Consider the following 25,704-nt stretch of genomic DNA (forward strand, 5'->3'; position numbering starts at 1 on the left):
CCCAAACGGAGTTGCTAGGTTGCAGTTAATTCTAAAGTTTTAAGAACTTGACACTCTGTTTCAAAATGGAAACTCCCACTCCCAGCAGCAACTGCAAGAGAATGTCAGTTTCTATGTACTCTCAATAACACTGATTGTCTGTCCTGTGTATGTATCTTCCCGTGTGTTTGTTACATATGTGTGTGGTCTGCTTCCATGTGGGGGTGCATGCACATATGGAAGCCAGAGGTTAGCCTCAGGAGTCATCCTCAGAAGCTATTCATGTTCGAGTTTTTGACACAGGTCTTTTATTAGCTTGGGGTTCACCTTCAGCTAGTCTAGTTGCCCCAGGAATCCACCTGTGTCTCCCTCACCTGTACCTGTATTACGATTACACACCCTTGGACGCAACATTTTTTAAAATAGGTTTCAAGGACCAAACTGGGGTCCTTGTGCGGGTATAGCAAGCACTGTTCCAGGCCATCTTCCCAGTTCTATGTGTTAATGAGCATGTAGTAGGGCTTCAGGTCAATTGCTTTAAAGGCTAATAATGTCAGTATATTTTAATAATAATCATCATCATTCATGAGCACATTAGGTATATTTTCTTTGGTAAACTGTAATGCAATGATACACTTTCTTCTGAGTGTTTTCTTACTTTTGAGTTTTAAGAATATATATGTTAATTCATTTCAATTTGTGAATGTTTTCATCACCTCTGTGGCTTGTGTTGTGGTTTCTTTAATGGACTACTTCGAAGTTTAAGCCTTGCTAATGTTTATAAAATCCATGTAACATTTTCTTTTATGGACATGCTTTTGGTAACATCTAAAAACACCTTTTCCCATGCCCAATAATGATGTTACACCCCCTGATTTCTTATTGAAAAGTTAAAGTTTGATTGTATGATACACTTTAGGTGTGTTTATGTTCTACCTTTTTACACATGGTACTCAATTGTCTCAACACAGTTTATTAAAAAGACCATACCTTCACCTTCATGGGAAAAAAAAGGAGCGTCATTGTAAAGATTTATTTTGAACGTATATTGTTATTTTTTTTAATATTTTTATTTCTTCAATTTTTATTATCAGAAGTTATTGAAACAAAAAAGTATATATAATTGAGCCCCATCATTACTAACATTATGGAAATGGCTTTAAGAGAAAATTAGACAGATGAATATTATTGCTTTCCATATTTCACCTGGTAAATAGTTGCCATTGATAAAACAGACAAGCCAAAGAATCTGTCCAGAATGTTCAAAGCATGGTATATTATACAACATGCCTGTTCTTGGGAAGAATACCTAGGACATAATTATGTGTACTTCTTGATTTCATCATACAAGCACAAAGGCACCATCCATGCTCGTGAGAATGTTGGACTGTTGTGCACCCTTGAAAAAATTCTTGCTGTCTTCATCAGGAGTGTGCTTCCACCAGCAGTCAAGCTGGTACATGATATCAATTCCTTTGCATCCTGACTGCATCATCATATGACTGAAAACAGTATCAAAAGGATAGGGAGTCAGGCCTGCAACAGTAGTGATAGACTGTGCAATCATCCAGCTGATGAGGATGTGAGTATTCCTGGTATCTGAGAGCATTCCCTTTGCAATGTAATAGATACCAAAGTAGGCAGCTCAGAGGATGATAATGCCCTATACTGACACATTAAAACCTAGGTACAGGCCCTTAATCTCATCAGATTTGTAGATCCTAACCAGCAGTCACCAAGGCTTTTGAATTCCCTTTCAGCTCCAGCTTTTTCCACATCAATTACTAGACAAGTACGGGAAAAATCAAGAGGGTACACAAACCACAAGGATGTGGCCCCAGCAGCACCACTTGATGCCAGGTTCCCTGAAAACTAGCGCCAAAACTGGGTCTTCTCGTCCACCTCACCCAGAACAATGTGGGTGTATTTATCTTTGAAGGCAAAGTTGAGAGCCAGGATGAGGAAGTATCTGATGACATTGGCCATATTACCAAACCAAAAGGACAGGACTCCCTGTTCCTTGCAGATATGAACCACAATATAATGCCCTTGTATTACTTATCTGCCGTGATTTGCTTAATGGCATGCTGCATCTGCTGCAGCAGCTTGACCAGCTCGATGGGTGCTACCGCCATCTTGGATATGGCCACAGCTACTCCACCAGCCAGGAAGTCCTTGGTGAAGGATGCAGAGGCATCTGTTATGTTGAAAGAGAACAGAAGAGGCAGGTGAGTGCTGGACAGGACCGGGTTGATAACTGGCTCTAACTACTGAATTCTGGGCTTGAACTTGTATTTTCTATTTGTCTATATGCTCATGTGTCAAGTCCACCATGCCCTAATTACTGAAGCTTTATAATAAAATGCTATTTATTTTAAAATGTAAACTGTAAAGTACTTTTACTTTATAGTGTTTATACTTTAACTTTATAGTAAGCACTTACTACAAGTATAGTATAATGTACAGTACTTTATAGTATTATAAAGTAATTATAAAGTATTACTTTAAAGTATAATAATTTATAGTAAGTATAGAAAGTAAAAATGTAAATTTCTTTCATGAATTATTTTTTAAAAATGCCTCTGAAACTGGAGAGATGACTTAGAGTTTAAAAATAGTCGCTGCTCCTCAGAGGACCCAGGTTCAAGTTCCAGCCCATGGGTAAACACAGAGAGAGAGAGAGAGAGAGAGAGAGAGAGAGAGAGAGAGAGAGAGAGAGAGGGAGAGGGAGAGGGAGAGGGAGAGGGAGAGGGAGAGGGAGAGGGAGAGGGAGAGGGAGAGGGAGAGAGAGAGAGAGAGAGAGAGAGCACTAACATACCATTAACTCTTAACTCTAGTCCCAGGGGATCCAATACTATCTTCTGGCCTCTGAAGGCACTGGGTATTCATGGTACATAAATCACAGCAGGACCTAGTTGCTTGCATTTTAATCTCAGCACACAGGAAGCAGAGGCAGATGGAGCTCTGTGAGTTTGAGGCCAATCTGGTCTATGTAGTGAGTTCCAGGCCAGCCAAGGCTATATACTAAGACTGTGTCAAAGATACCAACCAAAAAAAAAAAAAAAATCAAGTCACCTTGCCCATGCCATGATATTCAAAATACTTTGAGATAAAAATATACATATGTATTATAATATTATACTTCATAATATACTATAAATTATACATGTATAAATATATTATATATACTTAATAATATATAAATAATATATATATAATTATATATAAATACATACTGTATATAATTTATTTATACTCATGTGGGGAGTCATACATGTACCATTCACATATGTGTAATGGAACCATGTTGGAGAACAATTTGTAAAAATAAGATCTTGCCCTCTACCATACAGATCCTAGAGATTGAACTCATTGTCATGCTGAGTGGCAGATGCCTTAACCTGCAGATCCAGCTCATTGACACCACTGTGGCATTTTAAGGACTAACTTAAAGTTGTAAGTTTCAGGAGACATATGACCTAAACATTGAGTTTGCCAAATACTGGAGAGCAAAATTATCACAGGGAGTGGAGGAAGCACTGGGTGAATGAAATTCCTAATGAATGTGTATTGCTGATATGGCCATGACCAATAGTCTCAGATACATGGCAAAATAGAAAAGCAGCCACCATCACTGCCATGAGACTCATAGAGAAGTAAAGCCTTTCTCTGGTCCAAGTCTGAATGATAATAGTATATGCAGAAAATGCACACCATGGCTTTCCACACACACACCCACGAGGTATTTACAGGCTGAATACTGCTCCCGTACAGAGATTGCACCTCCTGAGATTAGTTAAGCCTATCTTCTTGATTCAGCTGTATAATAAGCCCTGCCTTCCTATTCAAGTGCGTATGATAAACATGCTGAGCTTCCATGGTACCTCATCTTTTCCATCAGAGATCCACGTCCACCTGTGTTGTGCTAAATACTAATTGGGGGTTTCTCTCTCACCTTAGATCATTTAGTTCCCAAATAAAAGACACAAAACTTTTATATTTGTAACAAGCCTTAAAGCACTAGAGCTGGACAGATATCAACCCTCTATGTTATTTTATCTACTTCCCTGTCAATAACCCCAAGATATCACTTGCCAGGTTCTGCCTGGACTGCTCCTACTCCAACTGACCAGCCCTCATGGCCATGCTCTCATGATCCACTTACTCCCATGGCATCTTCCTCCTGCTACTTCTTCCTCTCCTTGTGGTCTCTCAGTCCCCAAGCACGGGAGCAAAAGCCGTGCCTACTTCTCTTTTGCCCAGGTACAGGCTGTAGACATTTTTATTAACCACTAGTTTTACATTTTATTTATTTATTTTATTTATTGGTTAATTTTATTAACCAATAGTTTTAAATTAAAGACCAAAGTTTCACAACAAAAGCTTGCATATGTGAGTAGTCACCCATCTTGAGAAAACTAGACCTTGAGATACAGAATTCAGCATTATAATACATAATAATAGAACAAATCTCAGCACACTTGATTCCAGTGTTTCAACCTCAATACACCTGATTCGTTCTTCTGTGCCCATGTGCCTGTTTTGTTTCTATTGACTTGCCGCCACCACCAGAGTCAGAAGAAATTTCCTGAAGCCTTGCTAAGATTCAGCATAACAACTGTCTTCTTAGGGGCTTAAGAGAGTTTGTTGCACCTTCAGAGAGTTGGATTTAGTTCCCAACACCCACATTAGGCAGTCACAGTTGTCTGTAACTCCAGTTCCAGGAGGTCAAATATACTTCCCTGGTTTCCATGCATGCAGTACACATGTATGCATGTGCAAGTGTGTGTGCACAAAGAGAGAGAGAGAAACAGAGACACAGAGAGACAGAGAGACAGAGAGACGAAGAGACAGAGACAAAGACAGAGAGGGAGACAGATATTTTAAGAAATGTATTTCTTTTATTTATAACTTTAATATTTATTTTTATCTTTAATAATTATTTAAAATGTTCTCAGCACTGTCCTTTTAGTGTACAAATTTTTCAAATTTTTGGCTAAATTTAGCTTTGTTTTATTCTTATTTAAGTTACTAGGTGTTTTGTTCATGTTATTAGATGTTATTCTTGTTTTTGTTATTAAAATGTTTATCAATCATATTTTAGAACACAATTTCTCTTTGTACTTTCATTTTGTGTTCTCATAACTTGCTTGGCTGATTGATAACTTCTAAAACTTTATACATAAAGGAACTTGACACTGGAGTAAAAAATTATCTACTTCCTTTGAGTAATCAGATCACTTTATTATCTTATCTATATTTTGTTTTTCTTCATGTCACCATAGTATGGTTAAAATGCAGCTATAATGCCCCATAAAAGAGACAAACATGGACATCTTTGCCTAACTTCTAAAATTTAGTAGCAAGTGTTGCTTTTATCAGTTTCATATATCAAAAAAAGTCACATATAACTATAAATTGTTACATAAATTTTTTCATTTATTTTATTTTATATTTGGAGACAAAATCTTAGTATATAGCCCAGGCTGCCTCATAAATTACAATGCCACTCCAACTACCCTCAAACTCATAATCTATCCACCTCGGTCTTTTAAACTGCTACAATTATAGCTATGTGCTACCACATTCAGCACAATATTATTAAACATTATTGATATGATAAACATTTCTCAACAAGAAGTCCCTGTTTACTATTTTTAATAATACTCCTGATATTAAAGTGGGTTTATCTGCTATTTTCATTGCTAGAATTTATGGAACATCTCTATTTTCAATATGACTCTATATAAAAGGGGTGTATCCTGTAGATAACATATCATATAATCATGCATTATATTATGTCTTGTAGTCTTTGCCATATAATTAGAATTCTTAGATCATTTATATAAATATTGTATGGCTGTATACATATCTGTCACTTGCTTTCAGTGCCCCTTGCATTTTTGTTCTTCATTTAACTGCCTAGTTTATTGTGGGTTAAATGTTTTTATCTATTATTTTAATCCCATAGTTTCTGGGATTATTCTTTTGGTATTTTAATGAATTCTCTAAGGCATTTAAATGTGGCTCATACTCCAATCTACTTCTAATTAAGACTGCTTTAATTCTAATTGTGCTAATTAAACTTCATTTTGTCCTTTCTCTGTAACAATTAGTGCTGATATAGCCACGATACTGACCTGTACTACAATCACAATACAGTTTGTAACTTTTAAGTGTTTTATAATAAAAAATAATTTTATGTAACTGTGTCTTAATTATTTCTGTTTTTCTTGCCTCCCTTTTTACTTATGATATCAGTGATTTTTAAACTTGAAAGAATTATTTCAGCAGTTCTTTTAAAGTATATGATATTAATGAATTTTCTCAGTTCTTATTTGAGAATGTGCTCAGTTTGCCTTCTTTTTTTTTTTTTAATACTAATTTTGCATCATGTCAAACTATTGACCAGTAGGCATTTTGTTCTGTTGAATTTTGTGTTAGGAATTCTGTTGGTTTCTCTTGCTTTTACTTTGTTGAGCATTTCAAATGCACAATTTCATTATCTTTGTGCTTGGATAATTTCTCAGTAATAGTTAAGGAATCGTTTCTCCCTGTATATGGTAAGCTGTATTTTCTTCCTACTTAGAGAATGTCTTTATGTTTTCAGCTATTGACAGTTAGATTTTAAAATGTCCAGGTGCAATTGCTTTTTATTTATCCATCTTGAAGCTTATTGGCATTCTTGAATGTGTACCTTAATGTTTCTGATGAAACCTGGGACATTTCCAACCACTAATCAAATAAAGATTCTGCTTTCTCGCTCTTCTCTCCCAGTGCAAATATTTAAGTTTGCATAGTGTTATGCTGTAGGTGTCTAAGGATCCATTCATTTACTCTGCTAACTTATATAAATCTGTTTCCCAAAGAAATTTCTTCTCATAGATAACACACAAGACAAACAAAGGGATCATGGAAGCAGATGTTAAGTCAGAAACTAAATTAGCAAAGGAAAAGTGAAATCTGACCAAATAATTGTCAGTGTCAGAAACCTTATATATAATAGAACTTTATAGGAATAGAAAATAAACCAAGCACAGAAAGGCTTCAATAGAGCATCAGAGCTTGCTCAGCTGTGCATTGACTCTCCATACCCAACAGGAAGACTCACGAGAAGAGACATGCACATTCTCACTAGTCTGAGATTTCACTTAAAGTCATAAAAGTCTCAGCTTGTTTCTGTGGTATCACGGTTAGAATCCATTTCTGCAAATGCCTTATAAGTAGAAACCCTAAGGTCTGTAACTAAAAAAGTATGTATTATCAATTTATGAAAACAAAGGGCGCATACTGTGTGGAGCTATTGGCAGTCACAGTAAGGAAGTATTCTAGTTTGGTTTTCTGTAGCTGTCATTTAAAAAAGATAACTAAAAGCTTCTTTTAGGAGGAAGATTTCCTTGGCTTGCATTTCAACATCACAATCCATTGAGGAATTCAGGGCAGGGGCTTAAGCAAGAGCTGAAGCACAAAACATGGGGGAATTGTGTTTATTGACTCACATCACTTGGCTAGAGTTCTCATACAGCCATAATGATGGTACCACCTACAGTGGACTGAACTCCCCGACGTTATCCTCAGTCCAGACAAACTCTGACAGATGTGGCCACGGACCAGTTTAATCGTGGAAACTCTCCAGTTGAGGTCTCTTCTTCCCAAGTGATTCTAGGCTGTGTATAGCTCACAATAAAACCAACGTCAATGAAAATAATTTTTAAAACGTAAAGGCTTTGGGTTTGCATAGATTGTAGATTTGTAGATTCCAGAGAAGTAAGACTTTGCCTTCACTAAATGCAGTCAAGATCCAGAACAAATTTTGTGTTTTGGTATGTTTTAATAAATCTCCCCCTGACTGTGATAGGAAGATGAATCTAAAGTCATAGTTGGAAATGATTCATATTCTTTCTTATTGAAGTTTTTTTTTTCTGCAGCCCAGGCTACAATGAAAGACGTGAGCATTCTTATGAACACTGATGGTGTAGAATTTGTAAGCCTCTCACTATTGTGTAGTTTATGCTCCAATAACAACTATTTAACCCTATTTTTTTAGTTTTTCTTATGCTTCACTTACCTTTTGTATTGTTGACTTTTTAAGCAATATCAAGATTATATGAAAACACTGTAATATTTTAGTATTTTAAAATTGTTTGAATTTCTCTTGGGTTGATAATTATTTATTGTCAGACTTTTGGGGGAAGGCATCTTTTCTTATTTCAATAGATAGCAGATTTGTCATGAAAAATTATAATGAGGCATGTTCCAATGCCCAAGGGTTTCCTCCTACGAGCTGTGCTCCTTTTCTGTGCTGGGCTCCACTGTCCTCATTGCTTCAGGATACAGTTTCTGGCTTCCTACCGTGCCATGACATTATTTTCTCCTAGCATTTAAGGAGTGGCAGGAAAGACGCTTTCCTTTTGAAGGCTGTTAATATACCACCCTGGGGCCTGGATCATGATCAAGAGAAGCTGAGCAAAAACACAGTCTTTGTTTTCAGCTTTCTTTGCCAGAAAAAAAAAAAAAAAAAACTCTCTGCAATCTCTATGCAAAAATATATAGTCTACCATGTCTTTATAGTCCCCTCATAAACTGATCATAGGGGACTAATGTATTCCTCATCTTAAAAATTTGACCTTGTTGCAATGCTTTATCTGTTAGCTCTGCTAAAACATATTTTTCATTGGCATAGTGACCCAGGGAACACAAGTGGCCAAGCCCATTACAGTAGTCTGGGCTTTTAGTTAGACAGGATGTACACAGGAGGATCAGACAGTTCCAAAGATTCAAGAAAAAAAGTCATGACAATTGAAGAAATTTCTAGGAAAGCAATGGAGAACGGGGGCAGCTTGGAAGTGAGAAGAGAAATTGGTGAAGAAATTTTCTCCTTGGTAAAGGAGAAAGTTGTGGTGCTTCATATGATCCTGAGGCCCTGGAGGTGATAAGAGGAGATCTTTAATTTGCTATGGTTCTTCCCCTAAGGCCTCATAAGTTTTCCTTTCCAGTTAGCATGCCCTCGTTTAGCTCCTCCTTAAGCAGCCATGTTAGTGAGATTTCATGGGTGCAGCTTCTGACATTTCTAAAAGACATGAGGTCAAAGCAAACTTCCTGTTTCCCTGGCTTTTAGAATCTTTCCCTTCCCCTTTTCTGCAATGATCCCTAAGCCTTAGGTGCAGGAGCTGTGTTGTAGAGGTAGCCTCCAGGACAGCGCTCCACAACTCTGCACTTTGATGAGTTGTGTCTTCCTGTAATGGTCTCAGTTTATTTGAAAGAGTTTATTATCAAAGTTTACTTTTGAAGTGATGAGGACTACTCTGTGGGTATAAGGCAAAATGGTTAAATTGTAGCTAGTGATTATACTGGTTTCATAAAGTGGCAGTTGTGAGTTTTCCCCCAACAAATGCTGAGAGCAAGAGAAAAAGTCTTTCCCAAGGAAGAGCACACCAGTTTGTTATAATATCACACAGTCCTAAAAATATACAAGTGACATTATATGCACTGTGCAAGTTGTACTTATGTAATTCAACAGTGTGAGAGAGGTGCAGGTAAGAAATAGTGAGGCTGATGGAATCCCAAAGGCACTGAGTGGCAAAAGTTTGCTGGCCTTGGACTTCTAGTGGATCTGACTTCACTTCTAGCTTTTGACCAAACTCTTTGAACTCTTCTCCATCTTCCCCAGCCCAGGGTTTCCCATGGCAACAATAAACAAGAATGAATCATTTTTTTCCTGCTACTTCTACCTAGATTTATCTGTGCAAGAGCTGACAGCAGATATGCGTAACTAGACTAAAGAGGAGTCACATGATACAACCTTTAAATGAGTATTCTAATTTAGTGGAAGAACAAACTGAGGCTTGCAAGTCTAGATTCCAAAGCTGAGGATCAAAGCAAGGCAAGGTAAAGAAATAACAACAGAGTTCTGTGGAACTGAGACTTGGGGGTAAAGGAGGAAAGCTTGGCTTTCCGTTTCTGTGTCTTCCAGAGACAGCACGGACTCATGGGAAAGACCAAGATGACCTGTTTCTTTCTAATAGATGAGAGTTCTATTGGGCTTGAAATGAAGCAAGCCCTGAAAGAGGCGCTATTGCCTAGCATTAGGTCAATGAGTGCAGAGGCCTGAGCCTCTGCCAAGAATACCACCTGTAATTTTAGCATTAGTCATCATCAATAAAGAAGCTATTTATTAAACTTCCCTTCCATAAAGTTATATATTCATGTAGACTAAACAATTTGTTTTAGACTTCCTTTCCAAATATGACTCTCTCTTTCTGATAATACAGAGGGGAAAAACTTAAATTCAGTTTTTCTTACCGTAAGAAAATAAGATAACTTCTGGGATCCCAAAAAGAACTAGGATTTTTTTCCCATGAGCCAATAATTCCTCTGTAGACCCTAGATGAGCATCTCACATTCCCTTCATTCTGCTTTACCAAGCAGGAGACAGCGCTAAACCCCACTGTCAAGGGCTCTGTCTCACAATCCCCCATCACTTTAGACACCACACGCAAGTCCAAGCAAGGCTCTAGAATTTCCAAACGACAGGCTATGTATTAGGGTTCTTAGGATGCCTTCCTTGCAGCATGTTAATATGCTTGAGCAGCTCACAGAGGCCAGGAGAACATTTATTTACATCTGTCAGCTAATTATGCAGAATGTTTTAAGGGGTAAAGATAAACAACATCTGAAGGTACATAAAATAAAGTCTGGAAGCTTCTTCTCTCAAGCAACCTGTGTCTGGAGAGTCGAGGTGCGGTGCTCTGGCAGCTCCTGGATGAAACTGCCTTCATCAGCCTGTGTGCCTCTACGTGTTAACCTACACAGAAATTCTCAAATTCCTCTCCTTTGAGGTTTTCCCATGGAAACCTCATTGCATAGGCATGATTGGCATAGACAACCATGCAGAAAAGTAATTGGACACAAAGGATGCAATCGAGTGCTCAGAGTTTAGGTGAGAAACTCAACAAAGCCTGCTTAGGGACTTTGTTGTTGCTCGTGCAGCATACCTTCCTCCAAGGCAAGGGGCAAAACCTTTTCTGAAATGAAGGGCTTATGAACAACTAAAGACAAATATGAGAATTTGTATATGGCTGATCCAGGGCCGAAAGCAAGAGAAAATTAGTTTCTGGGCTTAGCCTTAAGAGAGAAATTTTTGTTCCTGTGGGAGCAGATACAAGGAAAGTGGCCAGGCAGAGGGAGAGTGCTGTCTGAAACTACTTCTGAGTTCTAAAGTTTCCCAACATCCCAACAGAGTACTGTCCACTCATTAACCATATATGGGTTCCCTTTTGTCCACATGCTTTCTCCTATGTTATCTGCATTGCTTAGATAAGTGATTCTGATTCTGCTAAGTACCTGACTGTAGATTTGATTTGCATTTCTCTGGTGGCTAACAAAATTGAGTCTTTTTTCATAAAGTTCTTAGCTTGCACTTATTTTGTGGACTGAATATTTACATCCTTTGCTCATTATAATTGAACTACTTAGGGGGTCGTTACTGGTCATTATAGGTTCTGGATATTAACTCCTTGTCAGATTATACTTTGTAGACATTTTTCCAGTCTCTAGGCTGCCTTTTCTCTCTGTGTACTATGTCCTATATTGAACAGAAGTTTCTTAGCATGCTATAATCTCCTTGCTCTCATCTCCTGTGCTATTTAGAACTCTTATCCTAAAAACCAATGGCTACATAAATAATTTAAAATGTTACTTGCATGTTTTCTTCTAGTCTTCTGATGGTCTTGTATTTATATCTCTCTTTTTTTTTTCATTTTTGAGTTTATTTTTGTTGTGTGTGAGAAAAAATTTCTTCAAAAACCAAAATATATCAATTTACCATATAATCCCACTATCCTGCTTCTGGGTATATATACAAGAGAAATAGATGCTATCAACAGATCAAAGAAATGTCTGTACATCTATGTTTATTGCTCCGTGATACATAACAACTAAGATATAGACCAACCTAGATGTCACTAATGGATAAACGGAGAAAATGAGAATATATATATATATATATATATATATATATATATATGGGCAGTGTGTGTTATATTATTTAACCATAAAAACAATTTTGCTACAAAAAAATGGATGGAACAGGATGGCATAGTGCTAAGTGAAATAAGTCAGATACAAAACCACAAATATCCCATGTTCTCTTTTGTATGAGGATATTTAAAAATAAATGCTCAGTGGGTTATAAAAATGATTACTCATAGCTGGGATGGTTTGGAGGAAAGGCATCTTGATAGAGATTGGATGGTAAATCTTGAAGCTCAACTATACATAAATAAAGTCGATAGCACAGAAGGGTGACTATAGCTCATAATACCCTGTCTTAGTTATATATATATATATATAACTAGAAGAAACTCAGTGGAGTTGGAAAACTAGATACCTTGACTCAATTGGTATTTTTTTGTGAATATGTACTGAAATATCACACTTTATCCTATAAATATACACAATCATTATATTAACAAAAAAAATGTTTAATACGGAAATGTTAACCACCATCACAATTTGATCATGAAATACCCAGACAGGAATTGAATTGTTATGACATAACTATAAATTTGTATGACTAAAGTCATAATCTTTGTTATCAATGTGAAACTACTCTGAAGCTGCCTCAAGAATCAAGAAAAAAAAATGACAAAGATTCCAGCTTTACTCTTCTAGTCACTTGGGGAATAAGAACTTCACATTGTAAATGAGAACTGTGAACAAAACTTAAGGTAATATCATCATATTAACTCTGCTGCTAATCCTTTGAAATTCCACTTTCTACCCAGACTCGTTGTACACTGATCTACTTCCTGTTCTTCATTCCCAAGCCCTGGCAACTCTCATTCAAGCAACTGCCTGTATCTCTCGTTCTCTTTGAGAGACCAGACCACTGCATCTAGGCTGTGGACACAATTGCAGCACCTAGGGTCACAACTGTCTTGTTTACCCACAGGTTATGTCATGTGCTCGCTGTGGACACAGCTGTAGCAGTTAGGGTCACAGTTGTCTTCCTTCCTTATGAAATATACTCCTACAGAATGCCTTCAATGAGTCCTGCTTCATCTTTTCCTCTCTCATCCTTATTGACAATTTTGTTGGGTCTTGTATCATTCTTTATCTGAGAATTATCTTTGAATAATGATTAATTTATTCCTGTATCCATTTTCAGTTGGAAGCTCAAATAGGAAAAAGGCAAGGACTATGGTCCATGCTTAAAATTCATCAGTATAATTCAAATTTACTTTGATTTAAGAGCCTGTGTGCAACATCACTCTCAGTCATCTTTTGGTATCTACTTGCCTGAATTTTATGGTTATTTTTCAAGTTTCAAGGTCTTCTTTTCTTTGCGGTTTGACATTTTTCCTTCCATTTTGGTGGCACTAGAGATGAAGCACAGGTCCTTGTACATTTCAAACAACAGTTTTCTCAACAAAGCTATATTCTTGCTGAACTATATCCTGGTCCTTGCTTTCTTTTTAGCTTGAGACAAGGGTCTCATTGAATTGCTCAGGATAAACTTAAACCTACTCTGTAACTCAGGCACACCTTGAACTTGTCTTGGCCTCTTAAATAGCTAAAAATGTAGGTCTGTATCAACTGATCCAGCATTTTACTTCAATTATCTGAAGTTAAAGAAATGTTTAAAAATCATAAAAGTAAAGTATTTTTGCATGTCTATAAAGCTTTAAATGTGTTTCTACAGTGACTCTTCTGGATATTCTTTTTAGGAAGCTGTGCCTTGTCCTATCTTAAATCCTCAATATCTTAAAATTTCATCTATGTCTTTCTTTCTCTATCCCTCCCAGTGAGGTATAAACTATGATATAATTTCTCTGCTATCTAATTGGCTACCTAATGGTCTGAGAAATGGTGTATGAGGAAGACAGATATAAGGACTCTGGCTCTCTCAAGAAATCTGCTTATGCCAGAGGACAAAACAGTGGTATACTTCCATAGTAACTAATAATGTATGCGTACAGTTCAGTGTTCATTCTGTAAGCTTTCTCCATACTATTTTCCAATGTATATCAAGCTAACCCCCCCACACACAAACACAAACAGACACACACATGCACACACACACACACACACACACACACACACAAACTTATCTTTTATACCGTGGTATTAAAGGTTAAACATGTCTAAGGATTTAAAATCTAAAACTATCCCCTCTCCAGTAAGCTGTGTAGCCACTAAAAGGAAGCTATCAACTTCCAAAGTAAATCAAGCATAGTCTACTTAGAAGAGGCCCTAAGAAGTAGACCTGTTGTCTCCTGGTACATAGTTGGTAAATGACAGGTCTAAGGAACCCTGAGGAAGTGCTGTCCTGTTTTGCAAAAGTGCTAGTGTTTAAATATTTGAGTCAGACAACTTTTTGGAGTGTGGTGATCTCTGCTTTATGTTGTCGTGAGCCCTAGATTGGTGGCTTTTCAGCTGTCACCTAAGTCCATTTTCCCCTTTTCTTATGCCTCTGTGAGGTATGTTACTGTGAAGTAATTAGTGTGAGAGGCATAATATTTGCACTTGCTCTCACACTAATTACTTCCTGATTCTTCTTCAAGTTATTCTGACTGATGCTGTCCAGGATACCTGTTAGAACAATAAGTTTTTCTTTTCTATTTCCAACTTATTTCAGACAAACACATTCTAAAAACAAAATTGTTTAAATTATTTTATTGGGTAGGGGAGAAGAACTGAAGACCTGAGGTCCAGCAGAAAGAATGAAAATAGGCAACCTCTGAAGGTAGGAGGTGGGAGCACCCTCCAGAATGTACCAGAGACCTGAAAGGTGAAAGACTCTCAGGACTCAAAGGGAGGGACCCTAGATGAAATGCTCTACAGTGGGGAGAGGGAACTTGTAGGGCCCACCTCCAGCAGAAGACGGGGCATCAAGTGAGGGATGGGGTTGCCATCCCACAGTCAAAACTCTGACCCATAATTGTTCCTGTCTAAAAGAACTGCAGGGACAAAAATGGAGATGAGCCTGAGGAAAAGGGGGTCTAGTGACAGGACAAATTGGGACCCAGATCAAGGGGAGGCCTCAAGGCCTGACACTATTACTAAGGCTATGAAGTGCTCACAAAAATGAACCTATCATGACTGCCCTCCAAAGACCCAACAAGCAGCTGAAAGAGTCAGATGCAGATATTTGCACCCAAACAATGGACAGAAGCCGCTGGCACCTGTGGTTGAATTAGAAAAAAGCTGGAAGAAGCTGAGGAGGAGGGCAACCCTGTAGGAGGACCAGCAGTGTCAATTAATCTGGATCCCTGAGATCTCTCAAACACTGGACCACCAACGAGGCAACATACACCAGCTGATATGAGGCCCGCAACGTATATACAGCAGAGGACTGCAGAGTTTGGGTTCAGTCAGAGAAGATGCACCTAACTCTCAAGGGACTAGAGGCCCCTGGGAGTTTAGAGGTCTGGTGAGATGGAGAATGTGGGAGTGGGGACATCCTCATGGAGACAGGAGGGTGGGGAGGAGGTATAGGGTATGGAACAGTCAGAGGGTGAACTGAGAGGGGAATAAAATCTGGAGTGTAAAAAAAAATTGAATAAAATTTAAAAAAATTTTAAAAGGAAAAAAATTATTTTTAAAAAAAGCCTGACATTCTATATTACAAATGGAAAATATTGATAGATTCATCATATGTAATTCATTTAGAAACATATAATTAAAAGAAATATCAAAAATACTTTCAAAAACAACACATAATGTTGAAAGTATGCATGTGCATGAATAACAGAGTGATGTATTCTTATTTTTTGTCCAAAAATTGTGACTGAAACAGCGACTTCCCAAAAGAAACACATACACAATGTTTAGACAAATGAAGTGATTGATACTTAACCATTGAACGTGAAAAAACATGGATTAAAAACAGAATGTCATATAAATTTTATTCCACACAGTTTATCTTGTTCTCTTTTATTGAATATCTGATTTACTATTTCTCCGAATACAATGCTCAGTTCAAGTAGGACTCTTGTTCTAATAACAGGACTTTGTCAATGAAAATATCTCACTACTTATAACCTATCACAACCCATTGTATTCCACAATTATATAGCCCTACCCACCATCTTATAAATGTCACGGAACATAACCTATTCAGTAAGCCAAGTTCACTGAAATGTTAAAGCATAGTAAAGTTGCAATGAGCATTCTAAATACTAACTCTCAATTGCCATTTTAATCCTAGTCTAGGCCAGTAGTAAGGTTTTCACTGACAAACCATTGTCCTTATGTGCATGGCACCTGCAGTCTCACTTTTTTAGACATGGTATCTCAAAAAAAATGCCTAGAATTAATACTTAGTTTATTTTCTCATTCACAAAATTATACCCTGACAGATCATACCATATTTTACTTCATTTGATAAATATTTATTAGAAATGTTCACTGTAAGTACATGAGACCCGTCATAGTCGTCAAATCCTGGCTTTTACATAGGCACAGTGGTCTTTCTTGGCTTCAAGTCAGGATGAAAGTTTTGTAGTTGTCATTAGTTTTGCATTATTTTGAGCAAGTCTTTTCCAGCAAGTGGTGGGGGACACTTGGCAGTTAAGGGTCCAGTTAACCAAGACTTCTGATCAAAGTACAGTACACTTAGAAGTCCATTGAAGCTGATCCTGTGTTTTGTTTATATATTCAAATTTCCTACTCCTACTCTTACCAGCCATCTGAAGTTCTAATACCTTAACTGTCTTGTCTTTTGTGAGTAAAATAAAATATATGCTGTTGCTAGTTTTGCATATAATTGTAACTTTAGTATGTGCCAATTATTTTGTATTGTCTTGTGCTCTGCTAGTCTTAATTCTTCCTCTGAAAAAAACCTTCCTTAAACACCCATGCCAAGATAACTGATACTACTGGCATGTCAGTGCTTTACTTTATTTACAGAAGAGAAAAAAAGATCCTGGGGCTAGGGAGATGAGTCAGTGCATAAGAGTTGTTGTTCAAGTACAGGACCTAAAGACAGATCCTCAGAGCACTTGTAAATAGCTATGTATGGTAGCAACTATTGTAACTCCAACACTGAGACAGTGGAGACAGGAGAAGGGAGCTTGACGGCCCATGAGTCTAGCCAATTAATGAGCTCCAGATTTAGTGAGAAATTATTTTTTAAAAGGAGGTGGAGAGCAATAAAGACACCTGACATGGACCTCTGTGGCCACTACATACCCACACATGGACTCACTGAACACCTGCACATACAGACATACATAAATACACTACACACTTGTGTATATACTCAATCACAATCAAGGGATCCATCTGTATTCACATTCAAGTACAACAGCTGATCATGTTTGACACGTGTGGTTTTGTTTGTTTGTTTGTTTTGTCTCATTTTTAATGAAAAGAAACATCGTGGAACAAGGCCATGTCTGTTTGTTTGCACTTACCAATGGTTTCACCCTACCACTCCCATGGAAACCACGGGGTCTACAAAGTTGATTATGTCTACTGTCAGACTCTGTAGAGAAAGGTCACAATCCCTTGGACTGGATGATCCAGCACAGCCTCTATACACTGCTTGTTGAAAATCTACTTCTGCAGCCATTTCTTGCAGACTGATGAAGAGAAGCACACAAATATTTGCCATGACTGCAGAGATTTTCCTAAGGCAACTTTCCACTTCAGACACCCCACTGTGGTCATGTGACACTGCCACAGAGCTGGCACACCCAGTCACTCCTTGGAAATGCTTCCTCCATGGGCTCCACATTAACTTTCCTGGATTTCTATGGGCTTGAACAATTAAGACATGGTACGCAAACTCTAAGACTGCATTTTAAAATAAGCCCAAAACTAATGCTCAGTTGGGAAAAAAACAAAAAACAAACACAGTTGGAACTAGTTCCCTTTTTTTCCTACTAACAATATCCTCTTTTGTTTTTTAATATTAATTATGGATGACAATAGTTTTCTATGCTATAGATTACCATGAAGGAATCCAGACTTCGGGGATAACATTTAGAAATACAGCAGGCACAACAACTTTGTGATTAAAGTAAGTCTGGTACAAACAATAGATTGAGGTCCTGGCATCAGACAAAGGCCATGATCTTTCAAAACATGATCCTTCTGTCCTTTGTCTAGGTGGCATCTCCTGTGGGAATGTTTTCTTCAAAACTCAGTCTACAGCCAAGCTATTGTCTTGTGAAGAATGAGGCACAGAGTATCTCTTGGGGATTGGGCTTTGGTAGACAATTGTTATTGAATCCAAGCACTCTAGGAATGTGAATGTAACAACCATATCCAGACATGGGCAGTTACACTCACGGAGATCACATCATGAGAAGAGTCTAGATATAAACAGGCAGTAAGTCACTCCACCCAAAGACCTGCAAAAGAACCATGGGGTAAGAGGGCTCCAGTGGCACAGCAAAATGATCAGTCAGTAGTGTTTTATTGATATGCAAGTGATGTAATTAGCTCTGTGCAAACCACATTGCCTTCATCAAACTTATGAGCTGTAAAAACCTTTGCTCCAAGAGTTTTCATTGCTTTGATTCCTCTTTTCAGCTTATAGCAAGGATATAATTTGAACAAAGATATCATTACCTAAGACTTCTTACATCGACGCGAGTCTGTCTAAGTTGACACCTATTTTCCCCAATGCATGGGTAAATATAAGCTAATTCATGAATAATGCTGTCTTTTATTTGAGTGTTGTTATGTAATTCTTTTTGAATTTTCTGTGCAATATTTAATGTGCACAAAAAGAACAATGGTGATATATACTTATTCATACCTTATTCAACTTAGGAAAGGAAACATTTTTGAGCCATTTAAAGCCTAAATCAGCATGATCTCTCATCATTGAACACTTTCTGCCTACTAAGCACAACAATTTTCTTGTTATTAAAGATCATTCTTAGTACACATCTCTCTATACATTCTTATGTCTGTATTTATCCCTATAATATAAAATATTGTATATGGCAATACATAACTGGTATCCTAATGTGATCCTCTTGCAGATTATTTTAAAAAGAATTGTTCTGAAGCGTATCCAGATTGCTAAAGATAGGAATTATACAGTATCCCATTGTACTACATTTTACCTATGTCATTTTGGTGTGTGTGTGTGTGTGTGTGTGTGTGTGTGTGTGTGTGTGTGTTATCTTCTTCCCAACTTTTCCTTATTACAAATGTATTTTTAGAAATTTATGCATATGTTTCCTTTTTGACCTTCAAAGAGGTTCTCTAATTTGGGAATCTAATACTAATGACATTATACTACCACCACCACCCCTAGTATACAACTTTACTGAAAGTTAAAATTTAAAATACATTTTATAAATAGTAAATAATTTTATCTTCACAATAAACTCTGAAATAAATAAAACTATATCTTACACATATTGGAAATAGGTGGATGACTATGGTGTGATATATAAATCTTTTCCCATATAATTTTATCCCATATAATTCACTAACATATATAAGTTTGCATTAGTCTGCATTTTTTTCACTACTCAGAAATGGTAATGTTTGAAAAATTGGATTTCAAACTCTTAATTGATTACCATTTCTGTAAGTGCTAAAATGAAAGTGAAAGAGTTTGATTAAGGTTGCTGGCTTAAAAGTGGATGGGAAGATGCATGTCATCTTATCAGTGGCTCTTCCATTGTTTGCACCTCTCTTCTGTGATGTTCTCCGCACCTTTTGTGAAGTTCTCTGCACCCTGAAGTCATGATATTGAGGCCCTATGTAGGGCAGAACTCTGTACCAATGCTCATTCTTTGCACTTTTACCAGTTACAAATCTCTGCATGAACTATTGCCCAGAGCAATAGGGAGCCTCTATGTGGAAGACAGAAAAGCACTAATCAACTCATATAAACATTAGTATTTAGAAGGTAGCTTAACATGCCCATTTATCAAAAAGACCAACTTTACAGTACCAGGCATGGGTGAGATTAAAGGTCTTATAACTGTGGTCCAATCAAACAAAAATAAAATGTTCCAGCTCATGGAGATTGTAGGAAGTACCATTTTTCCACTAACACATTGGTATTAACACTTGAAACACAGATACTAAAATCTTACTAAATGGAAAATTCCAAGTGTTAGAAGTGGGCTTCTCACCCAGAGATGGCTGATTCCTCCTCTTAAATGGCTCCTTTGTGTTCCGCGAATTTCAGAAACTCTGGCATCGTTATAAGGATGCTGTGCAAACATATTTGACTAAGAAAAAGGGTAAGACTTGTTTTACAAGGAAATAAAACCTAGGCCATAAAATGTTAAGATCTGCTCAGAGCAGCAGATCTACATACTGATCACACAGTCTATTTTTATACCAAGTGCCTTTGCCCACAGTCAGTGCAGGCATACTCTTACCTCCAGGATTCTCTCCTCCCTTTCCCTCATAGGAAGACCTTTGTGGATCTGATCACTCATGAACATTGGAGAAGTTTCTGTGCAGGCCTTTAGCCAGTGCTCTGCTTATACGGCTCCAGAGAAAATACCAATCACACCAAGTGTAGAGTGAAAAATTATAAAGACCATTTTATAAAATATGTACTGGCTTTTTCTTTACCCCTAGGCCTGAGCAAAAGAATGCAGGTTCCAGAAAGCAGAACTAAATGCAAGATTTCAGGCCTTCACTGCCCTGGGATACATTCCGGGAAGAAAAACCCACCTGTGGGTGGGGAAGGCCCAAAGCAGGAGGACACATTCCTGACCACAGAGAAAGATGCAAGTCATCTGGGTGGTTCCAAGAACTAGCTAACTTTCCACTGTTCTTGGTTACCCCTCCCCACTTTGAGGTCTTCCCAGTGTTACAGCCTGCTGATGTTTAAAATTTGTAAAGCAACCAATCATGTGTAACCACTTGAAAATTCCTCCCTTTCCCTACCCCATGCTATAAAAAAGCCCCTCAGCTTGCTGGCCTTTTGTAAAATTCTATTCCTGCATGGAGGAGCAGTTTGACCATTGGCTAGCCAACTCTCCCCAATAAACCTCTGCTGATTGCATCCAGGTACGGTGTCTTGTGATTTTTGAGTGGCCATGATTTCCTGAGACTTGAGTAAGGGTATCCCAGGTTTGGGGGGCTTCACAAGGAAAGCTGTCTCTTTGGTTTCTATTCCTACTCATGTAATAAAGATCTTCAAGATCTTCCCACATTAGCCTAGTTAATTAAATTAAATAAGTAAGTAGTGTTTTTGAGACTGCGGTTATAGAGACAGATCTGGCACATCCTTGAGATTGGTCAAAATCTTCACCCCACCCCCCACCCCCTAGAATAAGGATGAAAAGTTTCTTTATCCAAAACAAAACTAATTCCTGCTGAAAACTTAGTGACTGGAAGAGAGAAAGCTTTAAGTGTTGTTAGTGATTAAGAGTTAGTCTTCACTAGCACATAAAACTGCTCCAAAAGCTTAAAGTCTTGTCATAATATTCAAAGGGATACAGAAAAGCAATTGAAAATACTAAAACTTCTTTTCTGCATTATTTTTGAGGTGGAGAGTTTGCTTCCCAAGAACAACTCTCTATGGTGCATAATACATAAGAACCTGCCCCCATTAAAGGCTATTCCAATAAGCAGCCTTTCTGTCCAGGAAGTACTCTGAAGTCAATGTTTTTGTTACAACTTAGTACCAAGAAAACAAATTCTGAGAGGCATGCAATTACCCAAGAGTGTATTTTCCTGCCACAGGTTCTACAGGAGTCCTCTGATGCTGGTGACCTTTAAAAATGAGCTGAGAGCCTAGGATACAGATGGAGACAAAAGAATGGGGGATGTGGAGAAATAAAAGTGTTGGAGCTAGGGGCAGGAGGACCAAGACCATAAGATATTGCACAGGTGGAATGAATCTCAATAATTAAAATGTCTTATTCTTCTCTGACAATTACCATGTGTCAGGGGCAGCTCTGCTTATACACTGAAGGCCTGGGGTCAGCTATAGGACTGACATACAGGCATGTTAGCACAAAGTCTTGGGTCTCTGTGGAAAGACCCTGAAACAGATGGCTGGAAGCTATTGTAAACAAGAAGCTTTGGTGGAAATTTGCCAGCCTGGGTCGTCATAGACCTTGTAGATACGTAGCCTTGGTGGATAGTACCAACTTAGATAAGGACAAGTGAATCATAGGCAGAGTTATAGTGACCTGTCCCCTGAACCTTCACCCAGCTGATACTCTGTTCTGGAAGATATCTGTACTCTCCCTGAACACTTATGTTCCTGCATCATCCCCTTCACCCACATCCTGCCTTTTTGTGTATATAACCCCTGTGTGAAAAAGTAAAACTTGTGATTTGATCAGACTATAGACAGGTTGACATTCTTTGCATTTGTCTGTTTTCCACCATCTTCTCTTTCAGGTAACCTCCCCGGACCCCTGTTTAATGCCCTGTAGGAAAGGACAACCATGTTTAAAATCTCACCATTTCCTTAAGGAAACAAGATCTTTGTTGTTTTTAAAGCATTCCGTAGTGATTTGTTTGCAATAATACTGAATTACAAAGATGAGTATTGGGGGAGAGAAGCAACCCAGACAATGTTCGACATGTTTGATGATAATTAATTTCACAAAACAAATTATTGAAGATATATTTATCCCTCCTACTTAAATAAACCAATGTTCCTGTTCTAGGTTCACATTATGGCTTTAATCGGAAAACTGTGGTAGTGAAAGTGAAATAAAAAGCATTAGAACCAAGGAAACTCCACACATAAAACAAGAGATTCAACAGCAAGAGCTACAAACTGGAGCCAGTATTATTGTGTTTGTCTTTCTTAGTCAGGAATCCCACAGAGTCTGACCCTCAGCAAGGATATGGTTTCAATTAGTGTATTCATGAGGTACAGGAAACACCTGCAAGACATTGAAGAAGTGAGGAAAGGGAGTTACCCATAAGAGTTTGAGTTAAACAAGCCAGTTATCACCAGAAAACTTTGAGAATCTACAGGGCTCATACACTGGAATAATCCTTTTCTAGATACAAGGGAGTTTAAATTCTATTTGAAATCGCCTTCTAGCAGCGTTAATTCTCTGACACTTCCTACACCTTCCATGAGTGGGCAGCAGCATCCACTCAGCACTAGAGTACCCCTGGATACAGTGACATGGGCACCTTATCCAAGAGTTGAAAAGGAGGATATCAGTAGGGATTAGCAATGCCAGAGACTGTTGTACAGGCCTGAGTATGAAGGATTAGTATATCATCACTCCAAGTCATAACCCATCAGAGGCTAACTTCCATGCAACACAAACTACTTTGTAAGAATATTTGGTGGCAGATTCTTAAGTAACCATTAATCAAGAGCCATTTTTTTTCTTTTGAAAAAGACAAAATCTGTGATAATTAGTTTCTATTGTCAAGTTGATTGGAATTTAGAATCACCCAGGGGATAAGCCTTTGAGCATATCTCTGAAGATGTTTCCAGAGAGGTGTGGAGGTGGAAAGATGCATTCCAGTTGTGAATGATACCATTTGATAGCCCTGGGTTAAAGACTGAATAAAAAAAGAGGAAACTCTACCACCAGCATCCCTTTCTCCCTAGTTCCTGACTATGCACACAATGTGATGTGAGCAGCTGCTCCAGGTTACTGCTGTCACAGCCAGAGACACCTTGCCTGCCTGACTCACTATACCCTCATGCTAGGAGCCAAGGTAAGCCTTTCCTTGCTTAAGTTAATTTTCTCAGGCATTTTGCCAGAGCAATGTGAAAATATCACTGTGTTCCCCACTCTGGCCTCCAATTCATTATCCTCCTGCCTTAGTCTCCCACACACAAGGTTACAACTGCACAGCTCTGCACAGCTGTAGATTTATAAACTGTGGAATTACCACAATTCTCCAGTCAGAGGTAAGTGTGTGTGTGTGTGTGTGTGTGTGTGTGTGTGTGTGTGAGAGAGAGAGAGAGAGAGAGAGAGAGAGAGAGAGAGAGAGAGAGAGAAACAGAGAGACAGAGAGAGAGAGAGACAGAGAGAGAAAGAGAAAGGACAGAGAGAGAGAGAGAGAGAGAGAGAGAGAGAGAGAGAGAGAGAGAGAGAGAGAGAGAGATTTGACCTGGGGCCTTACACAAGCCAGAGAAGCAATTTCCTTTTATACTCTATGCAATTGCACTGTTGCCATTTCTTCTTCCTTTAGCATCTCCTGGACTATTCAAGCCCTGGAAAAGTGAATCCACCTGTCCATTTTCCTATAGCATAGATGTATTGTCTTTTATTTCTTTTTGCACATTTGCAATGATCAAAAGCATGCTGAGGAGATGGCTCAGTTGGTAAAATGCATGCTCTACAAACATGAGGTCTCATGTTCAGATCTCAAGCATCTACAGAAAATCAGGTGTGGCAGTGTACAGCTGTAATCCTGAGGACCTGGAGACTGGGCAATCTCAGGAGCTCACTAGGCAGACTAGCCAATCAGTGAACTCCAGGTTCAGTAAGAGACCTGACCCTGTCTCAAATTAAACAGTGGAGAGCAACTGAAGAAAACACCCAATCTTGATATCTGGCCTCCACACACTGCTGTACCACATGCATCTGTGCAGACTTATACAACACACACACACACACACACACACACACACACACACACACCTAAAAGAAAGAAAAACACTGTAAATGAATCTCAGGGCAGATGTACAGTGAGAGCAAAGTGCTTCCTATCATATGCAAAAAACATGGGTTCTCTCCTCAATGCTAAAAAAGGGTGCCCTGTGAGTTCCAAAGGGTATAGGCAAGCAACACTTCCTTTTTTTCTCACTGCAAGTCTGTAAGTGGACTGAACCAAGCATCATTCCAGTGTTGCAGAAGCGAGAAACAGCCTAGCATCGTGTGACATCTGAAAAGAATGAGCTGGATTTGTCTTTGTCTAGCTGTCCTTTATACTTTTTTATATTATTAAACTTCTGATAGTCCAGGAGGCATTTTAGCTGAACTTAAGACTTTTGATAATATTGGAAAGTACACACTTCCAGTGTTTCCAAAAATATATCAAATTATGAAAAGTAACTGTTCTGGCTGCAATCACATCTATAATGATAGCACATAGATACAGTGACAGTATCTCTTACTTAATGTCCCCCATGTGAAAGCAATGCCAGAGCAGTGACTACTGCAGAAAACAGTAAACACAGAATCCCTAAATTTCCACATGATGTCATTGCCACTGTGTTTGTAACATCTTCCAGCCTCTGCAAATTTTTTGCAAAGCATTCTTGATCAAAAACATATTTACTCACATTGCAATTACCTGTGTGAGGAAAGGGGGACCTTCTTTTCCCCATAACTGACCTTTTGTTTCCCAAAAGTGCCATCTGCAGGCTTGCACAAATGGATCCGTGGATGTACTAGGTTCTGAAGAACAGAATTTTAAGCTGACTCTTTATTAAAAACATATATGTCCACATGGGCTTTCACACAGTCAACAGTCCCTAAGTGTCAGTACTAGAAGCAAGGGAAGGAAGGTTAGCAGCACAGAGAAGCAGATCGAATACTGCCTTCCTTATGTCTGTCTACATTTAGAATGGAGGCAATTGATATAATCCAGCCAGTACTGTACCTGATTCAAAACAACTCAAATATTTTATGCAAAATGCTTAAGAAAAAGTAGTATTTGAGATTTGTGATTTTCTATTTTGAGAGTACTTCTGAAATATATGCATTTATATGTATATTATACTATATACATAGTTTTATATATTAGTTTTCTATCATATATTAAATATCACATATCATATATCATATATTATTA

The 25,704-nt window shown here is 38.0% G+C and overlaps 1 pseudogene; it reads right to left on the minus strand.

The window, feature by feature from the left end:
* Nucleotides 1-1,299: 1,299 nt before the first annotated feature.
* LOC117703219 (ADP/ATP translocase 2 pseudogene) lies at nucleotides 1,300-8,301 on the minus strand (annotated as a pseudogene).
* Between the last annotated feature and the right edge of the window lie 17,403 nt (nucleotides 8,302-25,704).

The sequence above is a fragment of the Arvicanthis niloticus genome, chromosome 2 (assembly GCF_011762505.2).
Source record: "Arvicanthis niloticus isolate mArvNil1 chromosome 2, mArvNil1.pat.X, whole genome shotgun sequence".
NCBI classification, from domain to species: domain Eukaryota; kingdom Metazoa; phylum Chordata; class Mammalia; order Rodentia; family Muridae; genus Arvicanthis; species Arvicanthis niloticus.